Here is a 23262-nt window from a genome sequence, read left to right as displayed (position 1 = left end):
AGTGCTCCATGCAATACATGCCCTCCATAATACCCACCACCTGGTTCAACCAACCTCCCACCTCCCTCCCCTCCAAAACCCTCAGTTAGTTCCTCAGAGTCCACAGTCTCTTATGGTTTGTCTCCCCCTCCAATTTCCCCCAACTCACTTCTTCTTTCCATCTCCCCATGTCATCCATGTTATTCCTTATGCTCCACAAATAAGAGAAACCATATGATAATTGATGCTCTCTGCTCGACTTATTTCACTCAGCATAATCTCTTCCAGTCCTGTCCATCTTGATACAAAGTTGGGTGTTCATCTTTTTTGATGGAGGCATAATATTCCATTGTATATATGGACCATATCTTCTTTGTCCATTCCTCTGTTGAAGCGCATCTTGGTTCTTTCCATAGTTTGGCAACTGTGCCACTGCTGCTATGAACATTGGGGTACAAGTGGCCCTTCTTTTCACTACATCTGTATTGTTGGGGTAAATACCCAGTAGTGCAATTGCTGGGTCATAGGGTAGCTCTATTTTTAATTTCTTAAGGAATCTCCACCCTGTTTTCCAAAATGGCTGCACCAGCTTGCATTCCCACCAACAGCATAAGGGGGTTCCCCTTTCTCCACATCCTCTCCAACACACGTTGTTTACTGTCTTCTTAATTTTGGCCGTTCTAACTGGTGTAAGGTGGTATCTCAATGTGGTTTTGATTTGAATCTCCCTGATGGCTAGTGATGATGAACATTTTTTTTTCATGTGTCTGTTAGCCATTTGTATGTCTTCATTGGAGAAGTGTCTGTTCATGTCTTCTGCCCATTTCTTGACATAATTATCTGTTTTGTGTGTGTTGAGTTTGAGGAGTTCTTTATAGATCTTGGATATCAGCCCTTTGTCTGTAGTGTCATTTCTGAATATCTTCTCCCATTCTGTGGGTTGCCTCTTTGTTTTTTCACTGTTTCCTTTGCTGTGCAGAAGCTTTTGATCTTGATGAAGTCCCCAAAGTTCATTTTTGTTTATTAAGTATTTTGACCATGGTTTCTCACATGTAAAATAGGAATCATAGTAATGATGACACAATGATGTTAAATGATGTAATGATGTAATGATGTAATGATGACAAATACCTAACTCACAGTATTTTAAGGAAGGTCAGGAAAATACAAAGTAGGAAAGAGATTGTATACTTCCAAATTTATAAATACCAGTTCTTCTGAGCCAGCAGACAAAGGTTCTCATTATCACAGGACACGTATTTGCCTGTAATTGCATATATCTTCCATAGAATACTCTCAAAACCAGAAGGAAAAAGTAATTGTCTGTGTAAGACATGTGGCGGGTTCTGACGGGAGTCAGAAGGAAAATGAAATTATGAATCTAGTACAAGAAACTGAAAGATGGATGACCTGATGTGTTCAGAGGCTATCTTTAGCAAAGATGGGAATCTCATTTAGGTAGTAATTAATTATAGGTGTCTCAACATTTTCATTTGTTATGATTAACTTGGCTTGGGTAATCAATCTTGGATGTCAGCTCCAGTAGATAGGTGGAATTTCCAGCCTGAGATGGAAAGTATTTCAATATTAATCAATCCTTAGCACTTCTCCGATGACAGTTTTCCCCTGTTACCTTTGAAGCTTGATTAGTAACCTAGACATTTTATGTACTTTCTTCAGTAGTAAAAGGAACAGCATGAAGTATTTCAAAAAAAGTTTAACCAGGTGCTGAGACTAAAGCAAAGTCTTCCTTCTTTGGTTTTGAGAGAGAGAGAGAGAAGAAAGAAAGAAAGAAAGAGCAAGCTGATGCAATAATCATTGGCTTCTTCTCTCTGCTAGCACTCCTCTCCTTGGCTCACACCCTTGCAGAAACTTTGGCTTCCTTGCTTTTCTGCTCTTCTCAGACATATCAAGCATGCCCCTCTCTTGGATAGTTTCACTTGTTATTCCTTTTGCTTAGAAAGCCTTGTGCATATACCTTTTATCTTTGAGGTCTTTCCTTGCCAAGCTATTTAGAACAGGATGCCCCTGCCCCCTTTCAAGTACTTCCTGCCCTCCTCCCCTCCTTTGTTTTTTCTACCAAGCACTGACCATTGACATTATCTGACATTTCTCCAAAGCACTGACCACTATCTGACATTCTGTATTATTGTCCTCCTTTATTGTTGATTGTCTATGTCCTTTCACCGGCACAGAAGTTTGTGAAGGCAGAGCATTCCCTGTTGAATCCTTAGAACTACAGCCGTGCATACCACATAAAAGGTATTGACATGTCGTTTGTGAATAAATGAATGAATCTTCATATTTAATAGCTTTATCACACTATTAGAAATATTTCACTGTTGCAAATTTTTTTCACTGTTGCAAAAATTAAGCATATTATGACACTGCTGATATACAGCATATCTGTAACTTGCGAAGGATACAAATAAACACTTAAAGGTAATTTCTAAGATGTTATTATTTAAATTTTAGAAGATTCATTTTTACTCTAAAATTTAAGTTTGAATTTAAAGTTAAAAATATCTCTCCCCCTCAAAAAATAATTGGAATTTCTGGATCAAAATCATTACCTTTTATGTCAGAGTAATGGAACCAGTTTACTCATCAGTCAGTTGGCACATTCTTTGGTGCAACTAAAAGGCCTTTTTTGGCTGTGCTGGGACTGGAGTACAGGATAAATCTAAGCTGCTCGTCCTCTCGTTGCTTTGGAATAAAACTGAGCACTAAGTAAATGCTACGGGAATTAGGAAGCCTGGCCTTTAATACAGTTGTGGCTATGCACTCTATGAACTGTGTGAATCAGGTACTGTCTCCTCTGTGACCCTCAGAATTGGTTGGAGATACACGTAAGGAGAGGAGCCCTACATTCCTACCCTACAGCAAAATGCTAGCTTTCCAATCAAGAGAGAGCACAGAGCCAAGCACATCACTGGGTTGGATAAACTCTTCTTGGCCAGCAAACCTGAGACTTGTTTCATCCCAGTGAGAAGGCAGCTACTGCAGCTGCTGAAAGGAATCCTCTTTCTGCCTGATAAAACTGAGCAGGTATGGTGTCATGAGAAGTAGACAAGATCAAGGTGACTTGTGGGACTGGCTTGGATGAAAGATCTAAGAGGAGGCACAAACCCATCAGGTGTCTGAACACAAACGCCCTATTCCTGGGAGTCGCCTTCGGGTGGCATTGTAGTGGGGCTCTGGCGCCACCTGGTGACTGCCATCGGAATTTCCCTGCCACTTGACATCTGCAATAGACTTGTTCTAGAAAACATTCCTGAAAGGAAGGCTCCTGAGGAGCCCATGAAATTAGAAGGATTCGTTAGTAGCATCAAAAGTGTAGTTTGGAGAACTGGAGGAGAAGAAAGACTATTCTGTGACAAGAAAGAGAAAGAAATGAAGAACAAGAGACCCAGGTGTTTATGTTTTAAACTAACATTCAGGTAACAGCTGAGACGAATTCCAGCCAATTGTAGAACCAAATTGACTGAGGTGTTGTCTGCCGTCCTGAAACAGCTCAATAATTTTATATACACACACACACACACACACACACACACACACACACATATATATGTATATGATTGCTGATTTTAGTTCACAACAATAAAAGCTGTGCTGCTTCTTCGGGCTTCGGGCAGTGTTTGGCGCTGTGAACGACGGGGAGAAGCACAGGGCTGGTCCAGAGGCCCCAGGGAGCCCACAGTCAGATGGACTTCGTACCCAGCAAATCGAACACAAACTGTGGCAAGTGTGTGAGGTGCCAGTTCTGCAAGAAGTACCAGGAATGTTCTAGAAGTGCACATGTGACAGGGATGCATTGTGGGCTCAGGGGTGCCAGGCATCAAGGTGGAAAGAAGCATGTGCAACAGCATGGAAGCCACGAAGCTAGGCAGGCCCCTGGGAGGCTGGCTGGGTGTACCTGCTGGAAAGTCCAGGAGGGCTATGGCAACCCTAGCCCTACATCACCTCGGACTTACTGCCCACAGGGTGGGGGAAGTGGGACACTGGGAATTCATGGGACCGAAACTCCACAGTGTTTCATAAAAAGGAAAAGCTGCCGTTTTATAAAACGTCTGCAACCTTTAAATTTAGCGCTAAACGCTGGGTATCTCCAGTTCCAGGGGAGACAATTTAACACACCTGAGATAATGTTTTCGCCTTAATGATTCTTTTGGTGGGCAAATCTATTTCCAAAGCTGTTAGCTCTCCTTCAGAGATAACTAGCTATCAAATAAGTAGGAATATTATATACACACACACACACACACACACACACACACACACACATATGTATATATATAATGCACATAATATTATATGCGTGTGTGTATATATATATGCACACATATACATATATGTATATGTTTTATTGGGAGTTAAGTCAGCATGGTTCAAGTACGGCATTTTCTAGATTTGTGAATATTTTTCACATATTCTGTGAATTTGTTTTTAGGGAAATCAATGAAATGATGGAGGTGAGCAAACCCACAGTGCTGGCAATAAGGAGGACTACAGGGAATCTGCTCATTGCCTTAAAATACGAATGACTTAAATGTTTCCAACAGAAGGAGGGTATACCACCTACCTGAGCAGATCTTGGAGAAGTTACAGGACTGGCTATGTTGAGGACCTTTAGAAGGTCAACACAGACCAACGGATCAGAAAATATTTGTCATTTTTAGATATTGGTCATCTTTGACTTGATAATTTTTAAGTGCTCTGTGAAAGTGTAGACATACATTTAAAAAAATTCATTTACTGTTTAACATTTTTATGTTATTTTCATGTTTCCCCTAATGTGCTTTTTATAAACAGAGGTTTTCTGGAGAATAATCCAGATCTCCTGAATCAGGGCAGACCTTCCAAGTGAGTTTTATGATCTGGCAATTTAGAGAAACTCTTTGGCATTGTCTTCTCAAAATCCTCATCAAGTAGCTGACCGTCATTCCTACAGGTATGTAAGCGACGGCTGAGAGAGACTGAGAGTGGTCCAGGTCCTCGAAGACAGTGCTGACTGCTAGAATGCTAACTTAAGTCTATCCAGGTGTTCCCAGAGCCCCAGCTCTGCCCAGTATTTGTCACTGCCCTGCAGCAGTGACAGTTATATAATTAGAAGTATGGAACATGTATCTGTAATGTGTTCCATCCATAGTTCCAAAGGCAGGGTCTCAATTGGACTAATGAGATGCAGAGAAGTTCCAGAGGTGGGTCACTGACCACACTCTCGCTGGCATGGCTGGGTCACACAGCGTTGGAAGGCCCAGGGACATGTATGGGGTGGGGGGTTGTCTGGTTGATTGGTGGTTCCCAAAGGAAAGCTCTCAGGCCTTCAACTCTACTGAGGATCCCAAAAGCTGATCTTCAGAGGGCTGGTACAAGAAGGCACCAGTCCCACCCCAACTTGAAACAGACATTCATAAAGCAGGCGGGTGCTCTGAAGCGAACATTCTGTGCAAACTAACTTATGAATCCCACGATAAAACTGTGGTTCCTATTTCACATACAGAGGGTTCCTAGTGCCCTCTTTCAAATGATGTATTTAGTTAATTCTGGTCCAAATTTCATCCCTTCTGACACCTATAAGGAATTAACACATCTTTTAAAGACCAAATAGAGCCAAGTTAGAATGGGAGTATATGTACATAAACCTTGCAACATAAAATTAAAAAATAAAAAGCAGTTTGGGGAGAGGGGAACAACTAGCAACACAGAGTGGGTTTTCTTAAACAAAAGAGGAGTTTATTTCCACTCTCTCTCCCTTGGGCTGATGAATGGGATCTAGCATGTCCCAAAAAGCAAATAAAAAGTCTCAAAAGGAAGATGTTGCTGTGGCTGAGGTCGAAGAGGTTGCTGCTTGTGTTCTCCTCAAGGATTTTGGTGGATTCCTTTCTCACATTGAGGTCCTTCATCCATTTTGAGTCTATTTTCATGTGTGGTGTAAGGAAATGGTCCAATTTCATTTTTCTGCATGTGGCTGTCCAATTTTCCCAACACCATTTATTGAAGAGGCTGTCTTTTTTCCATTGGACATTCTTTCCTGCTTTGTCGAAGATTAGTTGACCATAGAGTTGAGGGTCTATTTCTGGGCTCTCTATTCTGTTCCATTGATCTATGTGTCTGTTTTTGTGCCAGTACCATGCTGTCTTGATGATGACAGCTTTGTAATAGAGCTTGAAGTCCGGAATTGTGATGCCACCAACTTTGGCTTTCTTTTTCAATATTCCTTTGGCTATTCAAGGTCTTTTCTGGTTCCATATAAATGGCAAAGGAAGCAAGGGCAAAAATGAACTATTGGGATTTCATCAAGATCAAAAGCTTTTGCACAGCAAAGGAAACAGTTAACAAAACCAAAAGACAACTGACAGAATGGGAGAAGATATTTGCAAATGACATATCAGATAAAGGGCTAGTGTCCAAAATCTATAAAGAACTTAGCAAACTCAACACCCAAAGAACAAATAATCCAACCAAGAAATGGGCAGAAGACATGAACAGACATTTCTGCAAAGAACACATCTAGATGTCCAACAGACACATGAAAAAGTGCTCCACATCACTCGGCATCAGGGAAATACAAATCAAAACCACAATGAGATACCACCTCACACCAGTCAGAATGGCTAAAATTAACAAGTCAGGAAATGACAGATGCTGGCGAGGATGCAGAGAAAGGGGAACCCTCCTACACTGTTGGTGGGAATGCAAGCTGGTGCAACCACTCTGGAAAACAGCATGGAGGTTCCTCAAAATGTTGAAAATAGAACTACCCTATGATCCAGCAATTGCACTACTGGATATTTACCCTAAAGATACAAACGTAGTGATCCGAATGGGCACATGCACCCGAATGTTTATAGCAGCAATGTCTACAATAGCCAAACTATGGAAAGAACCTAGATGTCCATCAACAGACGAATGGATAAAGAAGATGTGGTATATATACACAATGGAATACTATGCAGCCATCAAAAGAAATGAAATCTTGCCATTTGCAATTTAAGTCAATCGGAGAAAGACAACTATCATATGATCTCCCTGATATGAGGAAGTGGAGATGCAACATGGGGTGTTATGGGGGTTGGAGAAGAATAAATGAAACAAGATGGGAGTGGGAGGGAGACAAACCATAAGTGACTCTTAATTTCACATAACAAACTGAGGGTTGCTGGGGGGAGGGGGGTTGGGAGAGGGGGGTGGGATTATGGACATTGGGGAGGGTATGTGCTGTGGTGAGTGCTGTGAAGTGTGTAAACCTGGTGATTCACAGACCTGTACCCCTGGGGATAGAAATATATTATATGTTTATAAAAAATAAAAAATTAAAAATTAAAAAAAAATAAAATAGAATACATTTATCCAATTTGGATAAACAAACAAACAAAAAAGTCTCAAAAGTGGTTCACTCTGTATGTGATCGTTTGAGAGTAATTTTCCTTTTCTGGTCCTGGAGAGGACACACCCAGAGGTTTAGGGCCTGAATTCTGAACAGGTGGCAGGTGATGAGGCTAGTGAAATTAACAGTTGAATTTTTAAATAAAAACATGATTTTGGAAACAATCTGACAGGGCAAACCTGCAAGGGAATAGGAAACAATTTTTTTTCATTTTCTGATATCATTTGATAAGTGCCCAAACTAGCTGGTTGGTCAGAAATAGTGTTCCAAGGGGGAAAAAAAAAAAGCGTGTGTGTGTGTGTGTGTGTGTGTGTGTGTGTGTGTGTGTGTGTGTGTAGCTGTACACACAGGTCCATGTTTGTATGGTTACCATATAGTGTATGATATACCAGGAACTATAACATGCACACTATACTATATAGTACTGTATTTCCCTAACTGGTACTAAAGATCAAAATAGTTTGGTTCTATAACGAAATAAATCCTAATTTTTCCAGATGGGTTTCACATAGAAAAATTTATTATTTAGGTACTTGCCTTTGTGTATTTCAATCTAGCTTCGATTCTCGGCAGCTGGGGTTACAAAGAGAATGAAAGCAGAGAAGAGGCAGGAGCCCAGTGTTGAGGGTTTTGAGGGAGCTCCCTTTTAGATATATATCAGACATCACCCAGATACATAATGAGTTCTGGTTTTCGCTGTGGAAAACGGGGGGGTGGGAGGTAGGGTGGAAAGCAGGACTGGAAACGGCCACTTGAGGATGAGAGCACCCCAGCCTGGCTGCCCTGCTTGGTAGACACCCACATATTCTATCACATAGAGCACTGTTGCCCCAGTGTTGACGGGGACGTGGCAGAAAGTAGGGATTCTAGCCCTTGATGGACCTGGCGCTAGCTCACTTAGGCCACTGGGCGTCAGACATGATGGAAAGTTCTTAACCTCTTTGCATTTCCTCATCAGAAAGGTAGGATAATGGAAATGACTTCACAGGACTGCGAGGAGAATTAGAGACAATATACAATACATCAGCGTGACACATGAGAGGGAATCAGTAGGTTCTCTCTCTCTCTCTCTCTCTCACACACACACACACACATACACACACTTCAAGCCTTGTTCCAAGAAAACAACCTACTGTGACATCTTTCCCTCCCCTGGTTCGGGCTGCTGATACACTCATTGCTCGCCAGGTCAGACCACGAGGGTTCACTCAAGGATCATGCACCTGTTTCCCCATAACGAAACAGATTAAGGAGAGTGACTCATCTAGAAAGACAAATAGTTATGTGAAATATTACCAACCCAGAGCACATTTTTAAATCATCTGCCTCACTGCTATCTTTTATTAGTGGAGATCTTAAAACTTTTATTATTTGTTCTCAGTGAAGAGGTTGTAGGGTTGAGGTGTGGGGGGTTTTTTTTCTTCCTTTTTTTTTTTTTAACTTCTTGGCTTTTGTTTAAAAGCATTTCCACTTGAAAACACTTGTTACGTGTTAGCATGTTGGCAAGACATGTGACAGTTTCCAATATACCAGCCCTGGGTCGCAGCCCTGGCACCCCACCAACACCTAATATGAGCTACCGAGAAGGTCTCAAGCAAAAATGCAGTAATCAGGAGCACCTGGGTAGCTGCTCAGTCCTTAACCTGCAATCCCCAGTGGACATTTAGGGCTTATTTAAATGCCAGTTTTATAGCCCTATTTTATTTTTCTTCTACTCTGTTAGACTCATTTTCTACCATAGCCTAGTTCTGCGTAGTTTTACTGGTCTCTTTGCCCCGGGTTTCTGAGGATGTCTGCAGTTCCTCTCCCATCTGCCCAGAACAAGACTGTCCTTGCCATGTCCCTGGTAAGCCCTGATTTCTAGGTACGAAGCCCCCCACTCGTGGCTCCTTGCCTAATCTCTGCATCCGGTTCCCCCACACCGTCAGGATCTCCGATCTCTGACAGACCACTGCTGTTGGCTTCCTAGCAGCCGTTATCCGTTTGCTTCCTTGCTAACAGAAACCTGATTTTGTCCAGATATCGGAGGAGCAGCAGGATGCGGAAGGAAGGAAGGCGCTTCCGCCAGCCCTAATATTTGTGTTTAGTGTAAACTGTTCATGTAATCCCAGTTGTTCTTATCTAAGGATGAGCAAAACCAGCTGAATAGTGCAGTATAAATGGTCCATTTTTTAAAGGCTTCTTGGCTTTTCTACGTAGAATAAAAAGCTGTGGGGAAAAGGGGCCACACACACACACACACACACACACACACACACCCTTTCCCAGCTGCCTCTTCCGCTCCCCTCCTGAAGCTGGTGTTACCAGCCCTTGTTTGCCGCTGCACAGCTGCCATTTTACACCCATGAAGGAAGGACCAAGTCTCAGAGGCACCCTACCTCACATCACAGTATCTAACAAGCCTGCAGCCAATATCTCTAGGGGTCTCTTTAAGCCAGCAAAACACCATTACAGGATGTGGGATTGTTATCTGTGTTATCATACTGTATTGTCTCAGCACCTGATGACTGTGGGGTCCTGGGCTTACCCTTTCCTGAGCTACAGCTCCAGGCCACCGAGTGCCTGCAGCCTGGGAGCCCACGGTCAGGGTAAGGGAAAGATGAAGAAAACAGATTGAGAATGACCTTCGGTGATGAGAAAATCCTGAAACAAATGCTTCTTGTTTGTAACAGCGCTCTGTCTTCTACCTACACCAGAGGTTGGTATTACTAGTCCTATTTCAGAGATTAGAAGATTGAGGATTAGAGAATTTAAGAGACTTGTCAAAAGTTTCAGCACTTGTAAGTGATGGCAGGGTTCTTCAGTTATGAGGCTCATATTTTATATATTTTACAACTCTGTGTGATAGGACTGAAATCTGAGTACTTAACATGGCTTGCATGTGTTATCTCTCATCGCCCACTCCCGCTAACAATTTTTACTTAAAATTCTTCAAATATCCGAGGCTTCCTCTCCCTTCTGGGCCTTTGCTACCAGTGCTCCCTCTGTCTGGAATGTTCTTCCTCGTCTCCATCTGGATGAGTCTTATTTCTCAGAACTGTGCTAAGATACACTTCCTCTCAAAAACATTTTCTACTCTTCACATCAGTTGGGTACACTACCCACTATATTTAAGTTGAGCATTTATGTGCCTATTTCTTGAATAAATTACCAGGACTTTGGGAGCTAAGACCTGATCATATTCACTGCTGCATTCTCTCAGCCAGGAGCAGATTCTTGGTGACTCACTGAGTAAAGGTCCTTATTTATCCTTATTTATGGGAGCACAGCCAGTTTAACCTGGGCCTCAAGTCCATGTAGCGTATTATGTGTTCTAAGGCTTAAGGCAGAAAATTTTAAATTGCAAAAGCTCCACTGACAATTCTAATACACATTCCTGGTGATAAACCAGAATATTATGTACCCCAAATTATTTGTTGAGTAAATGCTCTCTGCCAGTTCCTTGATCAGTAAACAGAAAGCTTTAAAAACACAAACAATAACCGAAAGGAAAAAACAACTCAATATCTTCCAACTGTTGTTCTACAGACCAATTCAGTTCAGTTTAAAATCACTGAAGGAACGGTATTGTGTAGGAATTCACATTAAAGCAAGGGAAACGAATTATCCAGGAGTATCCACAGTATTCCAACTCTGAAGGTCTTACAAGAATGTATCAGTATCTATCATACATTTAAATAGTACAGAACTGAATTAGGTCAGTTTCCACATGAAATTCCTAATTCCTGACAAAACATACAAACTAGATATTTTTTATCAGGGTTTAGGAGGGGTTGATGATTTAAGAAAGAAAAACAACAGCCCAGAATAAGAATCCAGATGAAATATTTGAAAAGCTCATTTTATTCCAATTTAACTTTTCTATTTCTGATAAAATCACTTGTGAGCTGTGTGTGTGTGTTAAATTCCCTATAAGCCAGAGTGCTCTGGAGAACTAGAAGCTTTGGAATGGAGAAAACAGGTCATTGGCAGATGTCTTGCTTTGAGACAGAGAACAAAGAGCAATTCCAGATGGCATGCTGGAGATGGTACAGGAAATTCACTAATAATTATAGATTAGAGGGATAAACATTAACTCTATTGAATATCCCAGCAAAACAGAGTCCTTTAATAAACAGTCTGAGATGGTACTGATAATTTAAAATAAAAGAACTTAGACATGCTTAAATGGAAAAAGAAAAGAAAAAAAAAAAAACTCTGAACTTAGAGAAAATTGACTGTATTCACAGAGCTGGAGTTAGCAAAGGGAGATAATATTATAAAAATTATATGAAAATGGACACAAACTGGGGCTTCCATGTTTTAAGAGGAATGTTATATTCTTAGAGGAATCTGAGGGGATAGAAAAAAAAGGTGTTTAAACTATCATATAGCAAAATCCTAAAATATCAGTGTACTATGATAGAAAGAACACATAATTTGGAGGTATTGAGACTCTAAATTAAAGCCTGGATCTCCTATACTAACCAGGACACGATACTTGAGTCTTCATACCATCATTTGTAATGGTAACAATTAACCTTTTTGTTCAAATTTGAATAAGTTAGCAGAAGTAAACTGCCTGAGACAGGACCTCAAAATAGTCTTTCAAAAATCACAATTGTCTATTTCTCTAAATATAGAGATAGAAGGCTAGAAAATAATTCCCTAAGTGAAAAATTGGTCTGATTTGGTCTTCGACATAGTTACTACTGTCACAGTATTCTGGTATTTGAAAAAAGAAAACACACAGTCTGAAGGTTTCCCTGGTATTAGAAAGCTTTCCTCAAAAAGCAGATATCACCCTCAGAATATACTATACAAAATGGAAATAAGACCTTGCTTATATATAACATTTTACTTGTCTAAGAACGTTTCTTTGTTCAATTTGACATTCACAGGACAGAGATTCCCCCCCAACAGATTCAGAAATGGATATATAAACTAAGAAGCAATGAAATTTCCAGGTCAGAAAATAACTTAATATTTGTTATACTGTCTCATTGTCATAGTTTCTGGCTTTTACCATGTGTTCCAGGGTAGTGAGACAAAAGATGGAGATAGGATAGTTTGGTGGGGAAAGACTGTCTAGTGTCCAAGGCCTTTCCTGAAAACAAGACAATGAATGACTCTCAGAAAACAGGGGTTAGACCCAGAGGGTGAGTTTATATCACTCTGAAACACAATAGTTCTCCTGCAATGGCTCTCTGAAAATTGGAAGCAGAGCAGTAGAATTGAAATAAATATACTAGTGCATAGAAAGCCAAAGGAGGCAATGTAGAGAAAAAAAAAAAAAAAAGCCACAGTATTCAACAACTGTCAGGCAGGATATGGAGTGGAGCATGTGTTTTCCGGTTTTAAAAGCCAATGGCTGAAATGGAAGACAAAAATAAATTTTTTAGAATCTTCACAGTAGGCAATTCCCAAAGCCATACTGAGTAGAAAATTTTAATTCTGCCCTAAAAATATTTGAAGCAAGTTGAGAACTGAACAAAGCTGCAACGAAGTGTGGACTTAGCTTAACTGCAGATGAGGTTCACTCAGTCTTCACATTGGCAACCTGACCAAAGAAGAGTCATGCCCTTCTCCGGAGGATACATTATTTTCCTCAGGTCTCTGTTGTTCTTCCACATATAATCCCTGGCACACAATTATAAATGAAGAGAAAGCAAAAGTGCTGAAAAATATAGCCCATACTTAAGATAAAAAGCAGTCAATAGAAACAAGACCAGAGATGACTCAGATGTAAGAATTGTCAGACAATGACTTTAAAATAACAGTGATAATTATGTTAATACATATAGTGGGAAAGAAAGACAATGTGAGCAAAGATAAAAGTGATTCTAGCAGATCCATGAGAATTAATAAAGTAAAAAAAAAAAAAAAAACAACAACACTTGAAATGGAAAGACCATCAGAAATCAGAAATGAAGAACTTATTTGGTGGCTAAGGAGTAGATGTGACACAGAAGGAGAAAGTACAGCAAATTTGAAGACAGGTCACCTAAAATTAACTAAAGATATCAGGATCTCGAAGAGATATATAAATTGTTGAAGTATTATTCACACTGGCCAACATATGGATACAACCTAAAAGACCATCATGGATGAATGGATAAAGAAAATGTCACACACACACACACACACACACACACACACACACACACATATCATGGATATATATATGGATGGTCACATGTCCATCCCACATCTCCTGTTTGGGTACAACACACAATATCAAAGGTCATAAAACTATTTCTGACAAAATCACTTAAGAGGTTTGCACATGTGTGTTAAATTCCTTGTAAATCAGAGTCCTTTTGGAGAAATAGGAGCTTCAGAATGGGGGGGGGAAAGAAGTGTGTGTGTGTGTGTACATTACTCATATGAGAACATATATAAAACAAATATGGAAACAGGTTTACTTGGTCTTAAAAAAGAAATTCTGCCAGTTGTAACAATGTGGATGAACTTGGAGGACATTATATTAAATGAAGTATGTAAATCACAGAAGAATAGATATTGCTTGATTGCAGTTATATGAGGTAACAAAATATTCAAGAAGAATACTAGCTGAGAGTAGAACTGTGGTTGCCAGTTGAGGGAGGAGGAAATAAGGATTTGCTGTTCAATGGGTATAGAGCTTCAGATATACAAGATGAATAAGTTCCAGAAATCTGTTCTACAACATAAGACCTATAGTTAACAATACTATATTATGGGGCACCTGGGTGGCTCAGTTGTTAAGCATCTGCCTTCGGCTCAGGTCATGATCCTGGAGTCCTGGGATCGAGCCCCACATCAGGCTCCCTGCTTGGTGGGAAGCCTCCTTCTCCCTCTTCCACTTCCCCTGCTTGTGTTCCCTCTCACTATCTCTCTGTCAAATAAATAATTTTTTTTTAAAAAATACTATACTGTACTCTTAAAATGTTACTAAAGGGTAGATCTCATGTTGTGGGTCCCACCCACAGACAAAACAAAACAACAAAAAGTGAAAAAAAAAACAAACAAAACCTAAAGTAGAAAAACAAGACTTTTTTTTTTTTAACATATAGGATACTTATGGGACAAAAAGTTCCGGTTTAGTATACATGTGATGGGAATCTCATGCTGAGAGTAGAAAGAGAATAGGTTATTGGTAATATCTGAAAACCTAGTGCCTGAGAAGTTTCTAAGCTAAAATACCCCAACTCAAATATCCAAGAAGCACAGTTACCTCAAGCAAGATAAATGTAAGAAAATTATACCCAGCAAAAGCTTAGTCATGCTAAAAAAAATTTCAAGATACAGAAAAAGTCTTAAAAGCAACCAGAGGGGGAAAAGAATGGTTACATGAAAGCTCAGATAATAAGAGTCACAGGTGCATTGCCCTAAGAAACGATGATGAGGAAATGATAGTGGAATGACTCATTTAAAATAGTGGAGGGAAAAAATAACTTTTGGCCTAGGATTTTTATATTTGGAAAAATATCTTCCATAAAAACATAAAGTAACAACATTTAAAGAAGTAAGAGGCTAACATCGTGCATTCCAAGAAAAGCTGTATACTAAATGAAGATACTTGGAATGTGTGTGTATATGTGCATATCTACATATGTGTGTGTACTTATTCATATATATATATATTCACAAATATGTATACACACATATGTACCTTTTGAATATATATGAATATATCTTTATCTATCTATATGTGTACATATATCACGAAAGACTCATATCCAAAACACAAAAAGAATTCCAACAAATTGCTAATGAAAAGGAAAAGAAACAAAGAAGCAAATGCTTTGAATTGATAACTCACAAAAGAAGGTACAGATGGCCAATAAGTACATCTAAATTTGCCCATCATCATTAGTTATCAGCCCAAATTAAAGACCATAATAAAATGTTATTTCACATTTACTAGAAAAGTTAAAATTCCAAAGACAAACTATAATCAATTGACTGCATATTTTTAAAAGATTTATTCATTTATTTGGTGGGGGTCAGAGAGAGAGAATCTCCAAGCAGACTTCCTGCTAAGTATGGAGCTCAATGCAGGGCTTGACCCCACAACCCATGAGATCATGACCTGAGCCAAAACCAACAGTCCCATGATTAACTGACTGAGCTACCCAGGAGCCCCAGTTGACTTCATTTTAGATGTTTGATGGCAGTTCTTAAGTCCCATTACCCCGTTTCTGGCCCACATCCTGGCACAATGACAAGAAAGCCTCAAGTTATTCTTAGACCTTCTTAGAAGCCTGCTTTGCCCTCCCCAAGATAGCTCATTGTATCACTAACAAACATTTTTCTATCTTTTGGTGTGTGTGGTGTCGTCAGTCTTGATGTCAAACTAAATTTTGCACTAGGGGATGTGCGTCCCACAGCTCCACTCTGACTACAACACAAACAGGAACAAATGTCATCAAACATACAGCAATTGGACACTCCTACATTCACTCTTGGGTGTGTGACACATTATGGACAAGAGAATTTCCCAAGAGAAATGAAGACGGTATCCCAAAAAGACTTATTCAAGAATGTTCATGGCAATTATTCCTAATAGCTCCAAACTACAAACAACCCGAATGCCCATTGACAGCATAACAGACAAATAGTGCTAGATTCATGGAATTGAATGGCAATAAAAGGAGGCACATGTTACTTGGATGACAGCTAAAAAATAGTACGTAGAGAGCAAAACACCAGGCACAAAGGCATATATATGGTGCAATTCCACTTATCTGAGGACCAAGAAGAGGCAAGGCTGAAAACAGAAGTGATTGTCTCTTTCAGGGAACAGGCCGCTGCAATGTTTGGAAAGGGGGTCTTAGGGAATTTTTAATGTGGTGGAAAGTTCTATATTGTGATTTTTTTTAAAGATTTTATTTATTTACTTGACAGACAGAGATCACAAGTAGGCAGAGGGGCAGGCAGAGAGAGAGAGAGGAGGAGGAAGCTAGCTCCCTGCTGAGCAGAGAGCCTGATGTGGGGCTCAATCCCAGGACCCTGAGATCATGACCTGAGCTGAAGGCAGAGGCTTAACCCACTGAGCCACCCAGGTGACCCTATATTGTGTTTCTTTTGAGGGTTGCTATGTGTATATAAAATTACAAAACTTCTTTATCTGAATACTTAAGATCTGTACAGCTTGGTATATATAAATTAGACCTCAGTCTAAAAACGGTGAAAAGTAGCCAAGCATACTGCCCATTGGGATAATTAATATGTTTTTAAAAAATACTTTTTTATTTGAGAGAGAGAGAGTGGGGGTTGGAGCAGAGGGAGAGGAATAAGCATACTCCGAGTTGAGTACAGAGTCCAATGCAGAGCTTGATCTCAGGACCCTGAAACCATGACCCAAGCTGAAACCAAGAGTTGGATGCTTAACTGACTGAGCCACCCAGGCAATGGGTATAATTAATACATTATGTTTGCAAACGGATAACCTTTATGCAGCACAGGCACACTTGCTTCAAGGGCACCTTAGTGCATAGGACATAATGATGTGACATAGAAATTTAACGTATAGACCTGTTTGCCCTAGGAAGAAACTGAGTCCAGAAACGCAAATCACTTCTCAGTTTACATGGCTACTTCTGTGGTACAGCTGGAAAGAGAATTCTGCTCCTCTGCTTTGAAATTTCATGAAGGATCCCCTTCTGGGAAGTGTACCATTTTATGTTCCCTACCTGTGTCTTTTCACAGGTAGAGTAAAGGGTATGGGTCCATTCTACAGATACCTGCCTTGCACAAGTGTTCTCAATGCAAGTGACATTGCCTGGGATTTATGATTCTAGAAGCTAGAGACTTTCTGGAAGTCTTTTCACTGACTAGCCAGCAAGCATGAGCACCCAAATCTAATGGCATTTTAGAGTATGAGGTAATGATTTACATGACAAGTTCCTCAAGTGTTAAAAATGCTGGCAATTCACAACCATGAGGCCACATGCACAGAACTTCTCTCTTCTGTCTTGGATTGCTGATAAAATACTTTTAATTATATTATGCAATCATCCCAAAGAAAATAGATAGCTTTCAGCTGCTGGGCTTCCTTTCAATGACCTGATTAAAATGCATCAAGGGAGATAAGATCCAGATGTTCTTGTCATTAACTGATAAGATATTGCTAGTAATCTTTACTGATTGCTGAACTTAAAGGAAAAATGCAAATAATAAGAAAAGAACAATGTCTTAAATAGCAGAATATAAACAGTGTCTCCTGTAAGCTCTATCTTTTGAGGATTTATCTTTCTTTACCTTTTCATGTTCATGTGTATTTTCGCTGGGGTTTGACAGCTATGCTGTGCTATCTCTGCTTCTTCACAGGGGAAAAAAAAACTTAATAGCAGTGAGGCAGGCATGTTCTGTAAATTAAGTTTATAAATACTGTTGGTTTGAGGCAAAATTGTGAGATTAGCTAACTTGACTTCTGAGGAATCACATGTTTTGTTCATAGAATAATTATTTTTATTTTGAGTCTCCAAATAGATTTGGATAATATGTGTTCTTGCCTCCAACCTCTCCATACTGCTATCATTATCGAAACCACCACCAGATATTTATAGGACATGCAAATCACCATACCTCCACTCTGTCCAAATACCTTCAAAATCTCCTAAGCCTACATAGAATCATACAATTCTGGAAATTGAGAATGGGGAGAAACTTAGTGATTAAATAGGCCAGAGGTAAGCAACCCTAGTCTGTAAAGAGACAGACAATTGAGTTTCAGTCTTTGCAGGCCATCTAGTTTCTGTTGTTGTAGCATTCACAGACAATATATAGATTTATGGGCCTGACTGTGCCCCAATGAAATTTTACTTACAAAATCAGGCAGTAGGTCAGATTTGACCCACAGGTCATACTTTGGTGACCCATTCACCAGTAGATCAACACAATGGCCCAATACAGACTGCAGCTTTTAAGATCCTGAAAGATTTATTTGCTATTCTCCAAAATGATTGCCAAAGTTCCTACATTGCCAAAAAAGAACCACAAAGTTTTCCCGTACAACGTAAAAATAGTCAAGGAAGCACGCTCAACATGTTAGGGCTTGGTTTCCACTGAGTTTGTGAGCAATCAAACTCCTCACTCCCAACAGGGAAAAACACATGTTCAAATACAATTAGACACAATAACCAAGGGTTTGGTCTATTTTGCAAAAGAAACTTGGAAGAATGCCCCAGACCACCTTATAATTTATGGATCCAATATTAGAATGCTTACTATACTCTTTGTTGACAAAAGGTAGTGTCCTTACATTAGGAAAGAATGAATCAGGGTCAGGTGGATGATCACAGCAGCCTGAGCTGGTTGTTTGTAACGTACAGGAATGATTCTATTTCAAGCCCACTGTTGAAGATCAGGCAACAAATTTTACCTAAAAATAGGAACAACAAAGATGATGTCAATATTAAGCCATCTACCTGGATGTTCCATGGTAACTTTCATACCATCATGGGTAAACCATAATTTTTCTTTCCCCTAACTTTTTCCTCCTATGGATTCCATTCATCTGGTATAAATATATATCTGAACAAATATGTGGGGGAGGGAGGAAGGCATGAATTAATATTAGAGGGTTGCTTATACATTTTTTTTCTTTTATTTGAAGGAAAGGCAGTATTCTTTGTGGCATTCTAATTTTTTTGCTAGTTTTTTTGTTTTGTTTTGTTTCGTTTTTCCTCAATCAAAAAGAGAGAAAATCACTTCTGTCCTCAAAAGAGCAGGCAGTAGAATTGTCATCAATGAGAATGAGTGTCATTAGTGTGGATGATTTACTTCTCTTGTCTCTAGGAGATGTGCACAGCCCCCTGCATCACAGAGAGCACTGATCACAGAAGGGAGGGATCTCTGACAGAGGTGACTTCCTCAGGAACTAAGCTGCTGTGGAAGATATTTTCAAAATGACTCTATAACCCCCCATTTTATTTGTACTCTCTTACAATGTGATCTAGACTCTCCCTCCACCTAGAGATGATGTCTTCCCTTCCCCTGGAATCTGAACTGACCCTCTGAATTCCTTTGACCAGGAGGGTCCTGCAAAGGGATGTTGTGTAGCTTAGGACCAAGGCCTAAGATGCCTGGAAGCTTCCATTTTCACCCTCTTGGAGCCCTGTGCCATCATGCATAGATATCGCACTATCTTGCTGGAGAAACCATGTGGAAAAAGAGATGCCTGGGTATTCTCTCCATCTTAACTGATGCACCATGTGATGAAGGCCATCTTGAAGGATCACCACAGCAGCTGAATCTTCAGATGATTACAACAGCAAGAGTGAGCTCAGGTGAAACCAGAAGAACAGCCCAGCTGAGCCCATTCCACACTGCAGAATCATGAAGAAACAAAGTTGTTATGCTGCAGACGTAATGGATGTGGTTAATTCTGTGTACTTGGTCTGCCTGAGCATGACTAAAAGAATATTTACAATTTCAAGGCACTGATAAGATGGTGAGTTTGGCTACTGCTCAGGATCTTGTTGGAGCCCATGGTAGGTACTTACACAGCACTGATAATTTGGAGAGCTTTGTAGATACAGGAAAAAGAAATTAACAATTACATTTTCTGGCATTTTATAATTTTCAAAGAAATTTCATAATCATCACCTCATTTCTGCCTTCAAATGTACCAGTGAGATTCACAGGGACGGTTTCATGACCCCATTAAATATTTGAGGGTCCGGAGGTTAATAACCATTTTCTTAATAGCACAGGTAAGTACTTGCATAGTTAAGATCTGAAGTCACATGTTCTAAGTTCAATCTCTTTGATCTTATTACTCTTCCATAGGTGTTAAGCTAGCTTTGTGTGAGAAACAAGGAGATGTATTTGAAACAGACTACCATGCTGCCTTTATAGTTAGTGTCTAGCACCACAAATATTTGCCAATGTCTAGGCTAAAAAAATAAAGATGGCAGAGAGGTCTATTTTCATTGATCTGTTGGTAAGCTGAAGCACACCAAGTGGTGGGCACAGTGCCTGTCATGTAGTAAGTTCTCAAGCAAGTATTGATCATTATCCTTGCTATTATTCATCCTTTACTATATATATATATATATATATATATATATATATATATATATATATGCCCCTCCACTCCCTCCAGGACACACTCCACATCAGAAACACGGGCCCAAGGATCTTCATTTTCAACTTTCAGAAATGAAATCACATTTTGGTGCCAAAAATTGCACATTATTTTGTATCTTTGGCACCCTAACATATTCAAGTGAGTTTTAATTTTTATGCTTTCTGTAAACTGTATGTGAACTTTTTATAACTGAATACTCATTTAAACATATGGGCAGAAATGGTTATTCAAAATTTCCCTATGTCAGGTTTAATTTTTAAGTGAGAAGAAACTTTTTTTTTACTTTCATAACTTTTTTTTACAAAGTATATTAATAATTCTATAAAAGTGTTTATAAAGAGGTTTATATAAGAAGCTCATATTTGTTTTTATTGCTAATTCTCTTGCATTTTAGGCTCTAAAATATTTTAGTGAGTATTAGTGATTGCAGGGAGGTGAGCTTCCTTGCTTTTTTCACTCAATGGTTTTCCTCACTGTTTGTACATTGTGCTTAACGGTGTCTCTGCCAAATGCCTGATCAGATAGGGCAATGGTCATAAAACAAATCCTCTCACCGGCACACTCATGCTTATTCTCTATCCAGTATCTGAGTTCTTTTTCCTGTCATATAAATCTTTCCATTCTTACATTAGGGTTTGCTTTCTAAGCTAGCCTGGTCCTACTTTTAGAATTGAAATCCCCTACAACTAGAACATGTAATGGCAGATAGGGAGAGAGAGGAGGATCTGAGAGCTATTTTCAGATGAGTTTTATGATTTTCAATTTGGCCTCTACTTGGAATAGAGTTCAGGCAAACCATGGGTGTGCTTGAGATAAGAAGTAGCATTTGGGTCCCTGCGGTCCTTTTCATTAGACAAGCTCTTTCTGCGGCTGACCTGACTCAGTCCTATTGCGGAAGGTTATTCTGACAATCCATTTCCAGGTGAGAAGAGCTCGGAGTGTGTTCTGAATACATTTATAAAGAATCATAGTCAAGAATTACTGATTTTCTACAGAGAGTTTTATTCCTTTCTACCTTTAGGGTTTCCACAGCAGGCCAGATTTGCCCTTGATGTAAACATCAGATTCTAAATGTGAAACCAAGTTTCAGAGGCCAAAGTCTCTTGATTAGACATATTTTAGTTGAGAGAAGATAATAAGAGTTCTCTACAATGAAAGATATTGAAGGTCCATTCTGAGCATTTACTATAGTATATGCTATTCTCTGAGACTAACGTTCAGATAAACGTCATCGAATGTACTTGATACAATTAGGCAGTTACAGCCTAAGCGAGCAGAGTGGAGTCGTTTCTTGAGTCTGAACTCCCAAATTCAAACTTACTCTAACCTCAATCAGTTCAAGAATCCTTAAAGTCAATAGACTCAGCGTATGGATGGGACAGACCCCTTCACATTTAGTGAACTGGATACTAAAGCAACAGATAGCAGAGTTTGTGTGTGTGTGTGTGTGTGTGTGTGGCGGGGGCATGGGGGAGGACAGAAAAGAAGATTACCCCCCCAGTGTATTACTGAGTACAATCCAGAGAGTGAGTCTCTTTGGATAAGCTGCACAAAAAGACATTGGAGCCAATGCATGACCTTGGGAAGGCTTCCTGCCCATCTCTGACTCAGTCTCCTCATCTGTACAAGAGGGCTAATGAGGGAATTTTGTTCACATGGTTGTTGTGGCCATGAAATGGGTTAATTTGTTTGGGAACCTAGTACCTGGCACCTAATAAGCTCTATCTAGACTGACGAGCTATCTTTATGATATAAATTATACATGATATCTGAAAGAATTAGCAGTGAAGACCTATTTAATGTAGAGGGTCACAACCCAATTAAATCTCTGATATTGCTTCCCCATTTCTTTTGAATCTCCACCTGGTGTCTCTGTTTTGGGTCTTGCTACTTCAGATCAATGCACCATCAGGCAGCAGAAATCATTATTCTCTTTCTGAATACTCCAAATAATTGCTCTTCTTTCAAAAACCCTAAATCACATCCCATTCACATCCAATGCAAACCGTGACGCATGACATTCAAGGCATCCCATAATCCCGTCTCCACTTAGCCTGCGCGCCAGCTTCATCTCTCAGACTACACTCCTCTGCCTTCTTCTGCATTAATATTCTTGGAACGACCATTCCTCTTTGCCCGAAGGTGCCATTCATGAATGTTCATATTACACTAACTTTTCTTTCTTTGGCTTAAAACTTTCTTCTCCTAAAGTCTACTTGTGAAACATAAGTAATATCTGAAGAGATAACAAAACTAAAAGATAAAAAAGATACTCCCTGTTGTTCTTGGAAAGTCTTTGTGAAGATACATGAAAAGCATGGATGCGTTTATTTCTGATTTATTTCCAATATGTCAATCTTGTAAGAACTCTGTTTCCTGCACTGAGTGACAAAAAGGGGACATGTCTTACTTCAAGTCAACTCACCATTCATTCAAAAATCCCTCCCCTTCTAAATCATCTCTCCTTCTCTCCATATCTCCATTTGATACCCACATCTATTCAAGAATTCCTTCTTAGCATTTCTAAAATAGGTCCTTTCTCCTCCATTGCCACAGTCCTGGCCTCACTGTTGTAAATCTGAACACTGACATCTCCTCCTGCATCCAGCCATTACTCTGTGGTTTTGACAGGTCTCAGGTTAAAGGGAAATGTTTTAAAATGCTAGTTCATTTTGCCTATCTGCAAATAGCTTCACTATCTGTAGAGTATACAGGGCAAACTCCTTTGACAGGTGGAACCAGTTCCATTTTAGAAGCCTCAGTTACATTTTAGATGCAAGGCATGCCTGAGGAGCTGTGAGGATTGGAAGGTGAGCACTGCAGCACTGTTGGA

This window comes from Enhydra lutris, unplaced genomic scaffold, assembly GCF_002288905.1.
Source record: "Enhydra lutris kenyoni isolate GAN:26980312 unplaced genomic scaffold, ASM228890v2 scaffoldscaffold35, whole genome shotgun sequence".
NCBI classification, from domain to species: domain Eukaryota; kingdom Metazoa; phylum Chordata; class Mammalia; order Carnivora; family Mustelidae; genus Enhydra; species Enhydra lutris.
Note: the sequence above shows the minus strand (reverse complement) of the source record.